This window comes from Lipophrys pholis (assembly GCF_963383615.2).
Source record: "Lipophrys pholis genome assembly, chromosome: 15".
In the NCBI taxonomy this organism is placed as follows: domain Eukaryota; kingdom Metazoa; phylum Chordata; class Actinopteri; order Blenniiformes; family Blenniidae; genus Lipophrys; species Lipophrys pholis.
The window spans coordinates 4,145,028-4,162,591 of record NC_137642.1 but is presented as its reverse complement, the minus strand read 5'-3'; the positions used below and the strand labels follow the sequence as shown (position 1 = coordinate 4,162,591).

Here is a 17,564-nt window from a genome sequence, read left to right as displayed (position 1 = left end):
CACACCAGCATGTTTTGGTGTCCAGCAGCACCAATGTGAAACACCAGAATCCACAGCTCGGCGTTGGAAAGCAAAGGAAGTGATCGGCTCAACACGTATCAGCACTTTTCGTCTTTTGGAATTCTAAAAGTTGGAAACCTGCAGCCGCACCTCGGCTTTTATGTGGATTCGTCTGAAACCACCAACTACTCCGACACACAAATGAAAGCTACATCCTGCAAAAAACTTCACAGATTTGACATAAGCATACTTCGAAATCTGGAATGTTTTTGTCTAAGATTACTGAATGAGCATGACCAGCCGTCACAAAGGATGGTGTCACTTCTAAGTTTAGTGGACAGCGAGATTGGTAGTTGAGCAAGACGATAAACTCCTGTTAACTTGGCTCCGTCCATTTGTCTGAACAAGACTCTGGAGTAAACACTGGGTCTAAAAAGAGAAAGAGTGCTCACAGAGATGTTATTATGATCTACGTAAGTGTTTGAATTCATCAAAAGTCGTACTGCAATACTGGACCAACATAAAGGGGATTTTTCTCTGCAGTCGATTCTAGAAATCTTCTTTCTTTGAATCTCGTCTGCACAAAGCCCGATCTTGGACCCAAAGCAGAAAAACCACCGCTTCGAAACTGACGTCAAACAAAGCAAATTTGACGCCATGCTTACACGTATCAGAGTATTTAAAAAACTGTGATATTTCTCTGATTTGGGCCATGTATTTACACATAAACGCAGCAATGAGTCTCCACAAACAATGATTCCTGAAAACTCAGGCCACAGTAGAGATTTAGAAAAACTCTGTTTGCATCTAGAAGAGGCGGAGGCGGAGATTTATGTCACAATCCGTGAGGTTGTGTTTTTTCCAGGATTCTGATTGGTTATTATGGCTTAATGCTTCTTGCTACACTGCCCCCTACAGCTTTGGCTGCTCATAGTGGCTCTGAGTGTCAATGAAGACTTTACCGAGAAGGTTGCAGTAATGTTGTTAAAAGGTGGTCTGACTTTCCTGTGAAGTCTTGTTTGGCAGATGAAAATCTCTAAGCTGCATAAACCGAAAGTGTTTGTGTTTATTTTCCCCAATCAACAAATTCCGGTAACACTCGTCTTACAACTACAGGAAAGAGCCTCAATTCTGGAAAAGTCCATGAGTTCTGTAATTTGGTGCCTGATCTTCGAAAGCTTTGCCCTCATGACAAGAGGCAGAAACATGATGCTGACAGAAAACATCAGGTGATTCTACTTTATTTTTCTTGATGAATATAGAAAATGGTGTCTGCAGAGGTTTTGCTCATAGATAATACAACACTAATGAGTGGCACGAGGTAGAATATGATTGACTACGTGTTATTTCTGAAAGCGCCTTGAAAAGCTTCAGAAGGTGAAAAGCAGCTCAGACTTCAGCAGGGACATGACTTTTAATTGTGGACAGACCTGTCTTGTACCTTCCTTTAGTTTGACAATCTTTCTGAATTTCTTCTGTTGATCTTGTCCAACCCTCTCCTATATTGCATTTTACTTTATTCTATTTTTTTGGCCATATTCACATTTATTTTCAGTTCTTGCCCTTATATTCTCGATAATGATGCTGAATTCATGTTTTATCTTGTGCAATCAACAAAGGATCACATAATAAAATCTCTCATGGAATTATTTTTAGACGATTAGATGATTTTAGACTGTATTTGAAATCGTAGGTAGGACGTTGCAGGATGTCGTTTGTGGTTTCAGATAGCGCTGATTTAGTTAGTAAATCTCCCGCTCGCACATTAAGCACAAAGCAGGAGTTTGGAGGGTTAGCAATCCAAGTTAATCACCGTTCAGCTCCAGCTCTGCACAAAATGTAAAAAAATAAATAAAATGTTCCTCATTTTTCGGTTTTGTATTTCACTTTTTGAATTCCAAAATTAAACTGATAAGTGTTTCAGGAGCCGCTCAAAAACGGAAAACATGTCAATGAATGTAAAGACAGAATGAACTGTAAGAGTAACCAAGAATAATAAAAGGGATGTATTTCATTTCTCTGGGGTACGTCATCAAGGGAAGGAAGGGTGGCGGGGGGTTTCTAGGCATTGCCAAACATCTTAAAAGCTTCTGGAAGCGCTGCTAGGTACATGGATCTTTCCTGTTAGCCATTCTGCATCCCATTGGGAAAAAAACATGCGTCAATTGGCATTTCTGTTTCTTTAAGATGGAGTTCGATCCATTCGGGGATGCAAAATAGCACCAGCGAAATCAAATCTATAAGCGTGAGGGGATTAAGGGGGATTCCTTGGAAAATGGGCAGATTACTTACTGATATTTTCTATAAACCCTTCGCGAGTGTTTGGAGAGAAATTCATACATTCAACTTTTTTTTTAACCATCAAAGAGCAAATGAGGTGAAATCTGACAGCTGTTAGTAGTTTACAAGAAAATAAAAGTCGCAGGAACATGACGGCCTCACACTTACAAGCTACACACAAAGAATCACAAAGTTCAAATAAAAACAGAACTCCACAAAAGTCTTTTTTTTACACATTTACAGAATAAAATATCCAGTTTAACTACATCGAAAAATGTTTTTGTATTTTGTTTGGTAGCAAGCAGTTTTTATTTTTAAGCATTTTTACGCAACTTCCACAAACGTGATCTAAATTCAGTTCATGATGCATCTTGTATCGACTCAACTATAGCTTAATTAAAAAATAATTCAAAAAAATCTTTGAGCTTTGATAGAATCTGTTTCTTTCATAACATTTTCAAAACATTTTCAAAACATTAAAAAAATTGTAATAGCTGATGCTTTTATACAATCTGTTAATTATAGAAATATTGTAATATTCCAATTCTTTAAATCCCATGATACATCAAAATAGCTCAAAGTTTCTTGAAAGGGCACAACACATATATTCTAATTTAAATGTAACTGTTATGACAAAACAAACTTTAACATATCATAAAAAGATCATGTAAAATAGCTTTACTTTCCCCATAATCATATAAACACAATGTAGCAGTTTTATGAATAAATTTTGATTTTATTGTCTTTCAGGCAAACACAATAAAAAATAAAGTAAAATTGCTAAAAAGGTCAATGTGGACAGAAAATGTCTAAATGTACAAAACAAAAATTTCTTTATTTTACTTTAGTTAGTAACAAAGCTGAAATGTTGTGTTGCTAAATGCTAGGTAGTTTATAGCCACACATTAAAGAAAGATTTTTAACTGAAAAAAAACCTATTTAAATAAACGAAACATTAAACTGAAAGCTTGTTTTAACATCTAATAACTGCGAAGGTTAAAAATGTACGTTTTAGGGGCTAAGCCTGTTAGCATTACACCTATTTTTACATTCTTCCCGCTTTAATTCAACCAACATGTGTACTGGAGAAGAAATAAAGGCAAATACACTGAAGATACACTTAGTTTGTCAAGTTTTCGGTTCAAAAGCTGCAGAAGTATTTGCAAATGAGTAGATTTAGATTATTTCTTATTGATTATATACTTTTCTTTTAAATCAAAGATTGTTTTACTCAGTGAAGTATATTTTTGTCAGATCAAACATTTTAAAAATAAGCTCTTCGGAAAACTCCATTCAATGTCCCCGGGGTGTCAAACATAAGGCCTGCGGGCCAAAACAAGGCTGGAACTACCAGGTCCAACCAGGATGACGTGTAATCACAAAATCTGACTTAAACCTTTAAAAGAAGAATGATTAGGAGGAAATTGTTGAAAGAAACATGACATTCTATTATTATACATATTAAACATTGGGGGGAATCATTAAAAACAGCATAATGTTAAAATTATATTCTCTATTCTCATTTGGCCTTTTTCTAATCAAGCTATTAAACTAAATGTGAATGAAGTTGCACCTATTTGCACAGAAACAATGAGCTGTAGTGAGCTATAGATATTATATAAATATATTATGTTTTATATTAGACTGGTTATTTATTCCATCAGAATAAATGGTTATGCGTATTCTATTCAATTGCCTAACAGTTTCAAGTAAATTTAATGAGATTTTACATTTTCTTGATAGCTCAAAATTGATCAAAAGCTTATATAATACAATTCCATGTAATGCAATCATATTTAAAGGTGAAGTCCAAACAGGAGGACTTTTGTAGGATCCTTAAATTTGACCGATCATAAAATAAACCAGAATGCTTTTTTAACGGGGACACATGGAGAAGACTCAGCAATATCTGCTTGTTCTTCAGTCGCAGTCTGAATCGCTGTGTCATGCTTCAGTTAGCCGGAGCGCTAACAGCGCAGCACTCCCCCGACTTACCCGATGGGCCTGGAGACCACCAGCTCCACCTGAGGCTCGGCCTGGGACTCCAGGACGATGTTGTAGACCTCCTTCATGGTTGCCCCTGGCAACAGCTTCCCGTTCCACTGCAGCACCTCGTCCCCTGGAAACATGCCGCGCCGCCGTTAGCATGCTCGCTAATGCCCTGTAACAGTGCTCTTTCTCTCGGACCCAACTCACGCCGACTCTGCGATAATGCACATATTTCTTTCATGTTGTGACAAATCTGTCATTTCGAATCTGGATGAGATGATTGTGATTTTTTAAATTGTTGTAGTCGTGAGACTTGTGATTTAAACGTCGTACATTAATGTAAAGCCTGATGTGTTTAGAGTCTTTGCTTTGAAATAAAACCAAACATCTTATATCCTGTGAGGGCAGTTCAGCAGTGCACATCAGGAGCCGTTTTCGCTACTCATTTCAATTAAGGCCAATTTGGAGGCGAGAAATGATAAAATATCGCCAAGTTTGTTCACTTTTACACTTTTTATTATCAATAAAAGGCAGATAATTGTTTGCCATTCTGTGATTCTAAAAAGTGAAAAGTGACTTTAAGAAAGTCAATCGGGTTGAGTGAGTTCTTCTTTTTCCATTTGATGAAACCTGATCCGAAGAGTTTCAACTGGTTTCATCCGAATGGTGATTCATGTTTCTCTCACTCAAGTTAGTTCCAAGTTAATCAAAAACAGAATGCACTGACAGAATGAATGAAAATGAAACCTTTTATTGGTACGTCGTGTGACTACTTCACTCACTTTACATGGACGCTGGTTAAAATTGTATTTTTTGACAATTTAATCATTTTTACCAAAAGATCGTTTGCGAAAACTGAATCCGATACGTGTTTTTGTCTCAATCATTGACAAATAAAGACAAAAGAATCTGTTTTTACAGTCATTATGAACTTTTGATCAAAGTAAATAAATCTGACTCGTTACGAAAAAACCCGTCCAGATCGTAATTCGAGCTGCAAGGTGTTAAACCAAACACACGATAATGTTGTCGAGAATCGTAATAACGACACTGTTAACGATGAATGTTTTAGTTGATGGCGTGTGCATCTTGTTGCAAATAACTGTTTTAGTAGTTTTGAACTGTCAGTCAAATAAACTTTGCGAAAACGGTACTTCGTGCAGCTCCACTCATAACGTCTACAGCTTCTACCTCTTTATTGGATGTTTTATCTGTAAATCAGAAAAAACTGATGGATGTAAACTTTTATACAAAACCTCTACAGAAGTGGTTCCCAACCTGCGGTCTGAGACCCGTCTCAGGTGTACATGCAGAAAACCAATAATAAAACAGTAATGGACAATAATGTCAAAACTTTGGCCATTTAAAGTCAATGAAGAATAACACCGCTATATATTAATTGTGAGGGTTTACCTGCTCGGAGATGTCCCACTATGTCCGCCAGGCTTCCTTTCTTGACTTTAGTTATGAAGGCACCTAATCTGCCCGACTCCGTTATCCGGCCTCCTACCACCTGATGGATGAAACCCACCCGGAAGGAGGAAGAGGGAGGGAGGGGAGGATAGAGGAAGGGGAAGGAGGCGGGAAGAGGGGAAGGTGAATGGCTGACCAGCCGACATAAACTCAGATTACTGCAGATTCTCTGTGGGAGAATCCGACCTTCAAACCCAGCAGAGCCCCGGCTTCTTTTGGCATGGTGGCGCTCCTCTTGCTCAGAGTGATCCGTCCAATCAGGTGGTCTCCCTCCTTGGACGGCTGCCAGGTGACTGGATGCTTGGAGGGGGGGGGATTACAATCGTAATTCCAACTAAAGAAAATTGACACAATGACTTCCCAACACTTATTTTCTTCACATTAGAAAATAGTCGTTAAAACAGAGGTTGAGAGTGGAGTCTCTCCATGTCAGTTACGGTCTGACATGGAGGACAGATGATGGTGGTGATCGACCTTCAGAAAGCATTGGGTCTATTCTAGTAAGAACTCAAACAAGTTGCTGGAACGTTTGTGAAAGTTCTCTTCGATGTCGCTCGACGTTCATTTGAACCCTGGGTGAAAACTCAGGAATTGAACCTTCTTTAGATTCAGTAACTTTGGAGTCGTGTTTTTGATGGAAATTCTTCAAGTGCAAAATGTGAAAACGAAGAATTTTCATGAATTCTCCTGTTGTGTTACGTGTGATATTTCCCTGGATGAAGAGGTTTTAATCAGATCGTCCGTTCTCCCAAACAATAGAAGAAGACACATTAAACCTGATAAGACCTCTGGAAAAAAGAATGTTCCAGTAACCTTGGAGTGGTGGTTTTTTTCTGATTGGACCTCAATAAGTGACTTGTTTTGTAGTTTTCCATGTGAACCAGGAGATGGAGCTTTCACACACACAAACACACTGGGGCTGGAGTTACCTGGGGTGCAAACCCAAGAGAGAACATTAGTAACTATAGGAAACTGTCCAAAAGCTCTACAGCCCTTCGGCCATTTTTGAAAAACACACTTTTAGTCTAGCAGGCAATGAAGGACGATGATCATTTGACTCAAAATGGTGAAATCAGAGACTAGCTCTTTGTCCTTTTTATCAAATTAGTTGCAATAAGTTCCATAAGTCAGGATGAAAGTTTAAAAGTCAAGTCTGAACATAGAGATGACAAAGACGTGTTCGTAACTTTTGAGTTTCCTCAGAAAGGAGAAACTTTGGATTGGATCCAAGAATATTCTTTCTTCATCTGCTGGAAGTTTTTTTAACTCTCAAGCTGGCTGACGTGTGATTGTTTTGCATTGGTGAAACTTTAGTTGCCTGAAGTCAAACCCAACCACAGAAGAAGAGATTTTAATTGGTCTAAAGTCACTTTTAATCTGCACAACCTTTTGAACTGGAGTGTCACAGTTTCCAACCAAACCAGGAAACCTCAGGCTCTGTTTACACGACAACATTTCAAGTGAAAACTGATCGTTTTTGAGTTTTCATTTCAGGAACGTTTCGGGTTTACGCAGCAGTGTTTAGAAAACAATGCCTATTTCCACTGAAATGGTAGAACGCTGAAAATAATGTAGTTTTCATATTATGCCACGAGCGGGTGCTGTTGTTTGTTTTTCTGATAAAACCATAGACACAGATAACACCTTACTATAAATGATAACAAATAATAGAAGTGAATGTCACATATAAAACTACCGAATATGGAGAATATGGACCGGGGGGTCATGACACTCTGGAGGAAAACATAGTTGTTCTGCACATGCTCAGTTGATGGACAATAACGAGAATTTAGTAAGGCTGTGGTGCACATGCGCAGAAACAGCATTTCCTCCGTCTACACAGAGACGGAGCCCAAACATTTTCAAAAAGATGTGTTTCGCCGTCTACATAGAAACGGAGTCGGAACGTTATTGATAAGGTCCACTTTTTGTCGTCGTGTATACAGACGCCAGAACACTACGGACGTTTTTCGTTTTCACTTATGAACATTGTGGTGTAAACTGGGGTTTTAAAGCACATGTTGTGTTTCTGAACTGTGTTTCAACCCACAACGTTATGATTTTTCAGTGCAACATTTCGTCAGTGAAATTCAGGAATTGAAACAAAATAAGTTCCCGCACAGTTCAACTGGAAATTTAAAATTTTCTTTGGACAAAAGAACAAATGGAGAAGTTCAAAAAAGACCCCTCTGGTACAGTTAAAGATGAAAACACAACATTATGAGGTTTCAATGAGGTGACTGTGCACCTTGCATGGCCGCTGCCTCCACTGGTGTGTGAATGGGTGAATGTGACTAACAATGTAAAGTGCTTTGGGACCGCTCAAGTCGCTGAAAAAGCACTATATAAGTGAAATCCATTTAATGATGTTGATTTTGTATTCATTTGATTCCAAACAGAGCAACTTTTGATAGAAAGTTATATTATTTGCATCCAATTCTCAACAATCTGCACTTCCACAATCATTATCGAATATGAAGAGAGTTTCTGAAATAACCCTTTTTTAAATCTTGTGTTTAGGAAATTAAGTAAGAAAAGTACATATAAGAAAATACAAGAAAAGTTGACAGAAACCTCTTAATTACAATCAAATGTCGAAATAAACCTGTAATACCTTTAAAATAAGCAAAATATGGAATTAAACAGGACTTACATGCCACACGGTGGGATCATGTGGGTAACACTCCCAGTCTCCTGGAAGAGGAGAGAGATAGTGAGAACACACACACACACACACACACACACACACACACACACACACACACACACACACACACACACACACACACACACACACACACACACACACACACACACACACACACACACACACACACACACACACACAAGGACAAAAAACCCTTTTAGATCGCTAAACCCCAATAAAACGCTGTGACTTTTTCTCTGAGGAATGAAGCTGAATGGTTAAAAGCCCAGGACCAAAACTCTTTCAGTGAAATTAAACAAGCAAACATTCAGCCTGAGGACCAAATCCAGTCTGCAAAATGACCTTTTGTGGCCAAACAAATACAAAAAAAACCATAAACTTCATTTTAATAAAAATTTCCTGGTGGTTTTTCATTTATTTACCTCGGATCGAATTCATCATTTTTTTGAGGAACAAAATATCTAAACGGTTGCTAGCAAAGTGTGAAGCTGCAGAAATCCTGCTCACAAGGAGAAAAACCGATCATTCATGCATTTACACAGATTTCTCCAAATAAGAAATTGGCAAATTCAATATCACATTTCGTTTTTGCTAACTTGTCCTTTTTGACATATACAAAAGAAAAACCAGGACTATGTGACTCCCTAAAATTTTTTTTAAAAAGTTTGAAATTCTTGAGTTACACACTCACGTTGAGGTCAAAGTTTGTAAAAAGAAAGGAAATTATATTGTTAGTTACAAAACATAAGATTGAAACTGGTGCACTGATACTTTGTATCAGATCTTAAGGAATTTCTCTCTGGGATTCTATTCTATTTTATTCTATTCTATTCTATTCTATTCTATTCTATTCTATTCTATTCTATTCTATTCTATTCTATTCTGTGTACTTGCCAAATAGTCTGGCCTTCCCTCCACGTCTCCACATTTAAATGTTGGATGGTTCAAATTTCACATTTGTGAGTATTTTTCGATGTGAAACAGTTTACAATTAAAATACCTGTTCCAGTTAAAAGATTCAATATAAAGAATTTTTGTGCAATAAATTGTTGATTTTGTGTGTTAATTACGGGTTCACAAATCATTCGATTAATCACGATTAATTACACTCAGATTTGTAATTAATTAGTCACAATTAATCAACGTACACCCTATCTCCATGATGATGGACTCCTTTACATTCCTTACTGGTTTTTCTCTCGGATCATTTCTGGAGGTTCGGCCTCGTCCTGCTTCAATCTGAAGCCGACTGGAGGGGTTTCACACACATGGGTCGAGGCGAGGGGAGGAGGGGAGGGGGCTGGGGGTGGTCTCTGTTATGACAGGAAGTAAAACAGAGCCAAGCGTTCCTACGAGCCAGGATGCCATGAGGCTAACGAGCAGTGACAACTTGTAGTGATGTTATGTAACGTTAAAGCCGGCTCCCCCAGTTTCTCTGCCCCGGCCTGCTCTTCTGTTTCTACTCCATCAGAAAGATGAAGATCCGCGGTGCTAGGACCGGGCTGAACCACAGGGAAACCACAGGGATACCTGGGCAAAGACGATCTATCCCAGGTATCTCTGCGATCCAGCCCGGTACTCGCAGTGGGCCAATATGTATTAGCATCGAAAATAAAGCTCATATAACGTCTGACAATAGCTGTTGGTTTCTTTCTGATGGATGACTTCTGTACATTTTTACCTGCCAGCAATCAAAGCTGAGATCAGAAAGCTTCGGATACTGAACCGTTGTTCTGATCGCTAAGAGATTTTTATGACTTTAACGAGATGGACATATAAAATTATGTGAATATTCCACCTTTGAAGAGGAGAGCTCTAATATACAGTTTGCTGAAATGTCTAAATGTTGACAAGAAACACATTAGAAGTCCAGATTAAATTCCAAAAGTTAAAAGATAGGTTGAACTGTGCAAATAAAAAGTTAACTCCAGGTGGGAACGAATAAATCAAAGCTTGACTGGCCAACTCAGGACATTTAAAAGGAAAAAATGAGAGAAAGTGTCAAAGTATGTTGAAAATATCTGAATGAAATAAAATATTCAAGAATAAATTGTCATTATTGGACTTTTCAAATAAAGATGTGAAGGAAATAGTTTCAATTTAGAGATTAAGGGCAATCTGATTATCGTCCACCTTCTTTTTACTGAAATTAAAAAGGTTCAATGAGAAAATTTAAACAAGAGTCAAGCCTCAAGTCAAGCTACTTTTAAGGTTAAAGTTCATAAAGACTTTCAACAAAAGCTTTCATTTTCACTCTCAATCTTCTGAAAGACTTTGAAAATTTCAAACAAAAATTCAACCTGACAGTGAAACTGCTGATGCATCATAAAACTAACTAAATCATTGCTCGATCTCAAGCTAGAGTAGTGATGTGGCTTCAGCCTACTTAGCCCTTTCTAACTTACTATTTAACCACATTTAATACAAGCAAAGCAGCAACTGTGAATCTTTATCTGAACTTTGTCGTCTGTATGTAGCTGTCGACCTCAAGCTTAAGTCTTTTAAAGATTGTGCTGCTTGTAGCTGTTAGCAACAACTAGCATGAGATGAAGGTACAACCTGCTAAGTTTGGACTTAATTCCAAGAAAATTAGTTACAACATGGTTCATTACCGGCCTGCAACTGAAAGTAGAGCCTTTATGTCTACTTTGATAATGGCAAAGATGAAATATAGTGCAAATAAACCAAACGCTAATGTTGCTAATGCTGTCGCTAATACTGCTGATAATCCTGTTGATAATCCTGCTGCTAATATTGCAAGTACTGCTGCTAGTGCTAATGTGGTTGCTTCTAATGCTGCTTGTGCTAATGCTAATGTAAAGGAGCCTCCGATGAGATTAAACAGTTGGATTATTTTTGAGTGAGCTGGATATGCAGCAGCAGTCCAGCGCCTTGGAAGTGACACAACACAGCGCGGACATGACAAGGTTACCGTGGGAACAGTCTCCGGGACATTGCCCGCTATGAGAGGCCCAATCGGGATCAACTGGGGTCAAACTTCCCCGACACACACACACACACACACACACACACACACACACACACACACACACACACACACACACACACACACACACACACACACACACACACACACACACACACGCGTGGGATATTCTCCCTTCAGGGTCTGGGCTGAAAACAATACAGTGTGACACACAGAAAAACACAAACACACTCACACTTGTTGGCATGTCACTTTGACAGTCGGCTGATGCACCGTGCAGAAGTGGTTCATGAATCAAACACACCCTGGTGGTATGAAGACTGGAGCCTCAAGAAGCTTAAACATGCTAGTTCATTTTGTGGTCAGCTTGAAGTGGGAGTGACAGTTTGCTGTGAGCACGCTAAGACTAGTTTCTAAATGTTGGGGTAACGTTGGTACTCTTCTTGGTTCCATTCATGGGTTCTGTCAGACAAAAGGCTGATACACTCTCACCTCTCTCGCTGACACTCTCGATCTCCGCGTCTTCACAGCTGCTGTACTCGGGCGTGGTCCCGCCCTCCTCCTCCGAGCTGCTCACGCTGGTCTGCCTCTTTCCCCCGGCCCCCAGCCCTCGCTTCGACTTGTAGGGCCGCGGTGGTGGTGGCCGCAGAGACTCCGACTGGTCGGAGCTCAGAGAGTCGTTGCGCAGCATGCTCTCTGCCTTTTCCCGTTTGGTCCGTCTCACCCCGGGTCCATGGTTGGGCCCCAGGCCAGAGCCTGAGTCGAGGGGTTCTCTGAGTTCAGGGGGAGGAGCCTGTTTCAAAAGTTCGTGTGGCCCACCTACCACGCCCGCCGTCCTCTGCCCGGGTCGAGTACAGTCCCCGACCTCCCCGCCCCCAGGGCCCCTCCCCTGCACAGGCAGTGGCTGGCCCCTGCCCCCAGGAGGGCCTGGCCCCGCTTGTCGGAGGGGGTACCCGCCCTCCTCTGTCCGCCGGACCCCACTCCCCACCGGATCATGCTCCAATGAGCGTCCTTTTGTGAGCCGGCGGCTCTCCCTGCGTTCCTTGGACTCCCCCCGGAGGTCCCGGTCCATGGAGACCTGGGTCTGCAGTCTGGGCTGGCCAGGCCGTCGCTCCCCCCGACCGGCTCCTCCCCCTCCTCGCCCGTTCCTCCTGAGGAAGGACACAAGGTCTTTTTACTGCTCTGCCAACTCCAACAATGTCCGAACAGCGTGTCCCTTCAGGCTGAAAGCCTAACTACCATTTTCACTAACTTTTAGGATGCACGTGTTCAAAAAGAACATAATGCCACTAATATTTTGCTAATGACAAGGTATGCAATGTCTCTTCTGCCGTTTAGTTTACTCCACTGCTGTTATGGAAACCAGGGGACCCCCAGAGGCCAAATAGAGAATGAAGATTTACCAGTCCTGATAAACACTGCTTGGTCATGTCTTCCACAGGGTTAGCCTCTCTGGATCGTTTTGTCAGTGGTTCTCAAACTTTTCACAGTTTGTACCACCTGAGAAAATATGGAGCTCTCTAATACCATCATTATGTCCCTACAGTAGCCGAGGCATACCCTGTTAGCTATGGACTTATTACCTATATACCTATTTTCAATATGTTATTGTTATGTCATGTTAATACAACAAACATTTCCCATCTATAAAACACAGTAACATTGGAGGATATAGAGTATGAGCTTTCTCTTACGTGTCTCGTGGTGGTTCGCTAAGTGACCGAGCGTCGGTTCCAGGCATGTTCCCGGGCACCCCTGGCCGGCTGGGGTCTTGGATTGTAGTGGTGGAGCCAGAGGGTACCTGGGATCGAGATCGCAGCTTCTTGTCCCCGAGGGTTTGGCACACGGATGGCTCGCTGACGGCCGAGCCGAGAGTCTTTCCAGGCGGATCGGTGAACCAGTCGCCCGGCTTGGTCAGGATCTCCTGCTGCTTCCGACAGTTATTGCACACCCAGATCACCTGAGAAAAGAAGGCAAGGGTTACAGTCACGACCATGTAACCAGTTCTTCTTAAGTTTCTCACAGGAGGTACAAGATCCAGACTGACCTTCAGTCCCAGAAGAACATGACTGATATGAAAGTGCAGAAGTTGAAGACATGCCAGTAAGTCACTGTTCAGATCAAAGTTGGAAAAAAGAGTCTGATCTGATTCATTTTCCTCTAAAACTGCTGTTACTTTTATTTCACTTTGGAACTTCAAAAAAATATTTAATGCAACACAGCACAAACTGTTCAAGATTACTATTTATGTTGGGAATTTTAAAAACTCTATATATAGACGAAACAACACCAGGAATTCTTCCATCAAACATTCCATTTCTGAGAGTTTAGTCTATACTGTGTTCAAACTTTAAAGGAACTTTAATCTTAAATCTGCAGAACTGAGATCTGCTTTTTAAAGGGATCAGGGATCCATCATTTGGTGCACACCAGAAGAAGAATGGCAGCATTCACCATTTGACAAATAGACCATAATAAGATAAGATAAGATAAGATAAGATAAGATAAGATAAGATAAGATATCCCTTTATTTATCTCACATGTGGAGAAATTTGCAGTGGTACAACAGGATAGTAAAGAGAAAGAAGCACACATAGCAGAAACTAAAAAAGCAGATAAAAATACAATATAATAAAAAATATGCACACGGTGCCTATAAGTGTGGACATGAACAGAATATGGGGGTGGATGTATTGCACATAGTAAATACGTTTTTATAGATTATTATTGTTATTGCACCACTTATTGCACAGTTGGCGTGGAGTGATATTGTCCGGTTGTGGTGTGTCAGTGGTCTACTCGGAGCAGGCTTGGTTGAAGAGTCTGACTGCAGCAGGGAGGAAGGATCGGTGGTATCTGCCCTTCAGACACCGCGGGTGGAGAAGTCTGTCACTGAAGGAGCTGCCCAGTGATGTGACGGTACCATGTAGGGGGTGGGAGACGGTCTCCATCAGGGATGAAAGCTTCTTCAACATCCTCCTGTCTCCCACCACCTCCACAGGGTCCAGGGGGCAGCCCAGGACAGAGCTGGCCTTCCTCACCAGTTGGTTCAGTTTGTTCCTGTCTGCAGCCGGAGTGCTGCTGCTCCAGCAGACCACTCCATAGAAGATGGCTGATGCCACCACTGAGTCATAAAAGGTCCTCAGGAGCGCTCCCTGCACTCCAAAGGACCTGAGTCTCCGCAGCAGATGGAGTCTGCTCTGATCCTTCTTGTAGAGAGCTTGTGTGTTGTCAGACCAGTCCAGTTTATTGTTCAGGTGAACACCCAGGTACTTATAAGGCACCACAAACAGGCATAGGTTTAATCTGAATGTGTGACTCTAGAATTGGGAAACATGTGCATTGAGAGAGTGCTTCTTCCACTTTTTTCTGAGCTAATTTCAACTCCCAATGTCCTCAGTCTTTCTGTGTGTTCCTGATAGGACGTAGAGGTTCTTGGACCAAATGTGGGACATGCAGGTGAAGTCTGTGATTGAGCAGTTACACTGTGAGTGTCCTGGAGGAACCTATGAATGGCTCATGAACGGCAGAGGAATGCCGGTTATGAGAAGTACGTAGGCCAAATCCAGTCAGAACAGGTGCTGGCTGAACCAAACGTCATGAGTAAGCTCATAGTCCATCACCGACCTCTGGACTTTTCTCCTCAAACTAACTATCACAATCTTTGGCTTAATCTAGTTGAATGTTGAGAACAATCAGTTGCATCAGGGTAAGACCCAGGTTCTGTTCAAGAAATATACCATTAAATAGTGTTAGCTTGGCACTAATGGGTAGTTCTCTTTGGAAGGAAGGTAGGACTGACGTGGGGTTTAGTCTGGAATATACAAATCAGACCATCTCCAACAATCACAAGCTCTCCAACTGTTAGGAACACTGTGCTAATCTGATGACGAGCCATCACACTACATGTTCTGTACAAACTGCTTCATCATATACTTCCAGAAGTTCACAGAGAAGTGGACTCGACTGTTCCTTCCTTTAGCGGAACAATACAGTGTTTAACAGGAACGAGCTGTTCTTCTTCTCAGCCATCCAATTCTTCTGAGCCCCGGCTTCAATGGTGGTGACTGTCAAACAGGTGACGGAACAATGAGCTTTCTAAAGAGCGGCACTGATGCCAGCAAGACGTCACCAAAAAAAAAAAAAAAAAGGTTTTGAAGGGAGCTTTTTAAGATCAACGTCATGGCAGTTGTACCAGAGAGCAGCTTGGCATGCACGGTAGGCTGCTTTTGGCCTCCAATTATAGACCGCAACGCCAACTGGAAAACGAAAAGATACACAGCTCACGGCCAAGATGATCTCCCATCGTCTTTTTCCTATTTGTCCCATCACACATATGCACGCTAACTATACATTGGCTGTGTTCACACACCACAACTGAGAGCCCAAACTATATCTATATTTCAGACGCAACACAAGCTGAAGAAATCTGATTTGCTTTCCAATATTTGATGATATGATGCCTATCTTCAAATTACACATGTGATTGTATTTCGGGTTCCTGGATGATCGTCATTTGGTGTCGTCTCGACGAGGAATGTGTCTGACTAATCACCAAAATACTAAAACATCCGCCTCCCTTACTAGACGGTTCCAGGGAAATTAGATGGTTGACCTGTCATATCTGTCCACCACTAGTCGGAGCTACAGAGGAGTGAGATCACAGCGCACCTCGCTGAGGCAGTGATTAATTAAATAAAACATTGACGAGGAAACAAAGCACCTAGTACAAAGTACTTCAACAGCTCCTAAAATCCAATATAGTTGTTAAAGATTCTGATAAAGCCCTCAAACAGCCCTTAATACACACATTATGCATATCTACAACATATAGCGCAACATTTTTTTACTGTTTTTTGAGCATTTCTTTCTTTTAGACTTGTGATCAAAACCTTTATTTTTTTGTCAAAAGAAAAATGAGTCTCTTCATAGCCACTATCACTCAGCCGCATCTCAACCGCTGAGATAGACATCACATTCTTAAAGGTGCAGCATGTAAAATTGTATATATATATACACAATTGTACTGTTAATTTGGTAACATGATAGGGCAGTAGTGAGTCACTATACTGCCCAGTTTGTCTTCAGATCTTTATATTGATTTCAGAGTTTCTTCAGTTTAATTTTAGTAAATCTTTGTTTTTCTTAGTTGTTTTTTTTCTTATATTTGAATTTTTCATTTTGAACCAAAAACCAGCAAAATGACCTTCTGTTCATATTTTGTGACAACCTGCAGACAGGATCACGTTTAAAATATAAAATATACACCTTGAAGGGACAAATAATGGAAATGACCTTCAGCTATAGTTATTTATGTAGGCATCAGATGTTCAAATACTCTAAAAAAGAAAAACCCAGAATGTTTTCATCTTAAGGAGAATGTTTTGGTACACAAGTTGTAGAGTTCCAGTTGGAGCGTTGCTGTTGCTGTCTCTCTTTGTGTTGCCCACCTAACCATCTGTTAGCATCAGCATGATTCAAAGCGCTTCTTTCTATTCCACTAAACTTCAACTACCTTTGTTCTCCTGGCAGAAAAATGAAAGATGTGAGCATTAGCATGTGTCCACACCTCCAAGTAGTCAGCTTTATAAAAACTGTTCATCTCAGCTGCTTTGTGGCTTCAGTAACTCGCACCACATTGAAGCTGAAATCCAGAGGAAGTTCAGTTATTTGTTCAGAAACAATGGCTTCAATCAGGGGTCACCAAATGGCGGATCGCAGTTCCATCCGGACCCGGACCTACTTCCATCCAAAACAGAAGGTTATGTTTTAAAACTCGATGGGGCAATTCTTTTTTAACCGGCACAGCCATTCTAAGTCTTTACAATAATAGTAACCAGACGTAGAGCTTCTATCTGAATTGGTGCAACTTTAGTAGTCTTTACGATCGTGGATGATGGAAAACGTACAGACCAATTACATGCGAGTTGAGCCGCCACACGTGATGCCATTGATACCATGCAGCCAATCAAATCTGTGTATTTCAGGGATGAATGTTGAGATTTATAGAGGAGAGATTCAGTCCGACCACGTGAGAAAATAACACGAGAGAGAAAAGAAAAAGACAGTGAGATGGCGAAAGTTGAGTAAAAACCGGGACCAGGTGATGCTCTTCAGAGAAAGAAGAGACAAAAGAGCTTTTATGTGGAATGTGGACATTCATTTCTGTTCATTCTTCCCAGTGGCAGCACTCAACCTGGGAGTCTC

At 40.7% G+C, this 17,564-nt stretch overlaps 1 pseudogene across 1 annotated transcript in view; it reads right to left on the bottom strand.

Moving 5' to 3' along the window:
- LOC308120728 (regulating synaptic membrane exocytosis protein 1-like) overlaps positions 1-17,564 on the bottom strand; it is a 94,330-nt pseudogene that overhangs the window by 36,042 nt on the left and 40,724 nt on the right. The window contains exons 5-12 of the transcript in view: positions 15,553-15,616; positions 13,052-13,317; positions 11,850-12,508; positions 8,396-8,436; positions 5,929-6,042; positions 5,683-5,782; positions 4,276-4,399; positions 2,293-2,310 (exon numbers count right to left, since the gene is read on the bottom strand). The product of the transcript in view is annotated as a regulating synaptic membrane exocytosis protein 1-like (transcript). The remainder of the gene's footprint in view (positions 1-2,292; positions 2,311-4,275; positions 4,400-5,682; positions 5,783-5,928; positions 6,043-8,395; positions 8,437-11,849; positions 12,509-13,051; positions 13,318-15,552; positions 15,617-17,564) is intronic.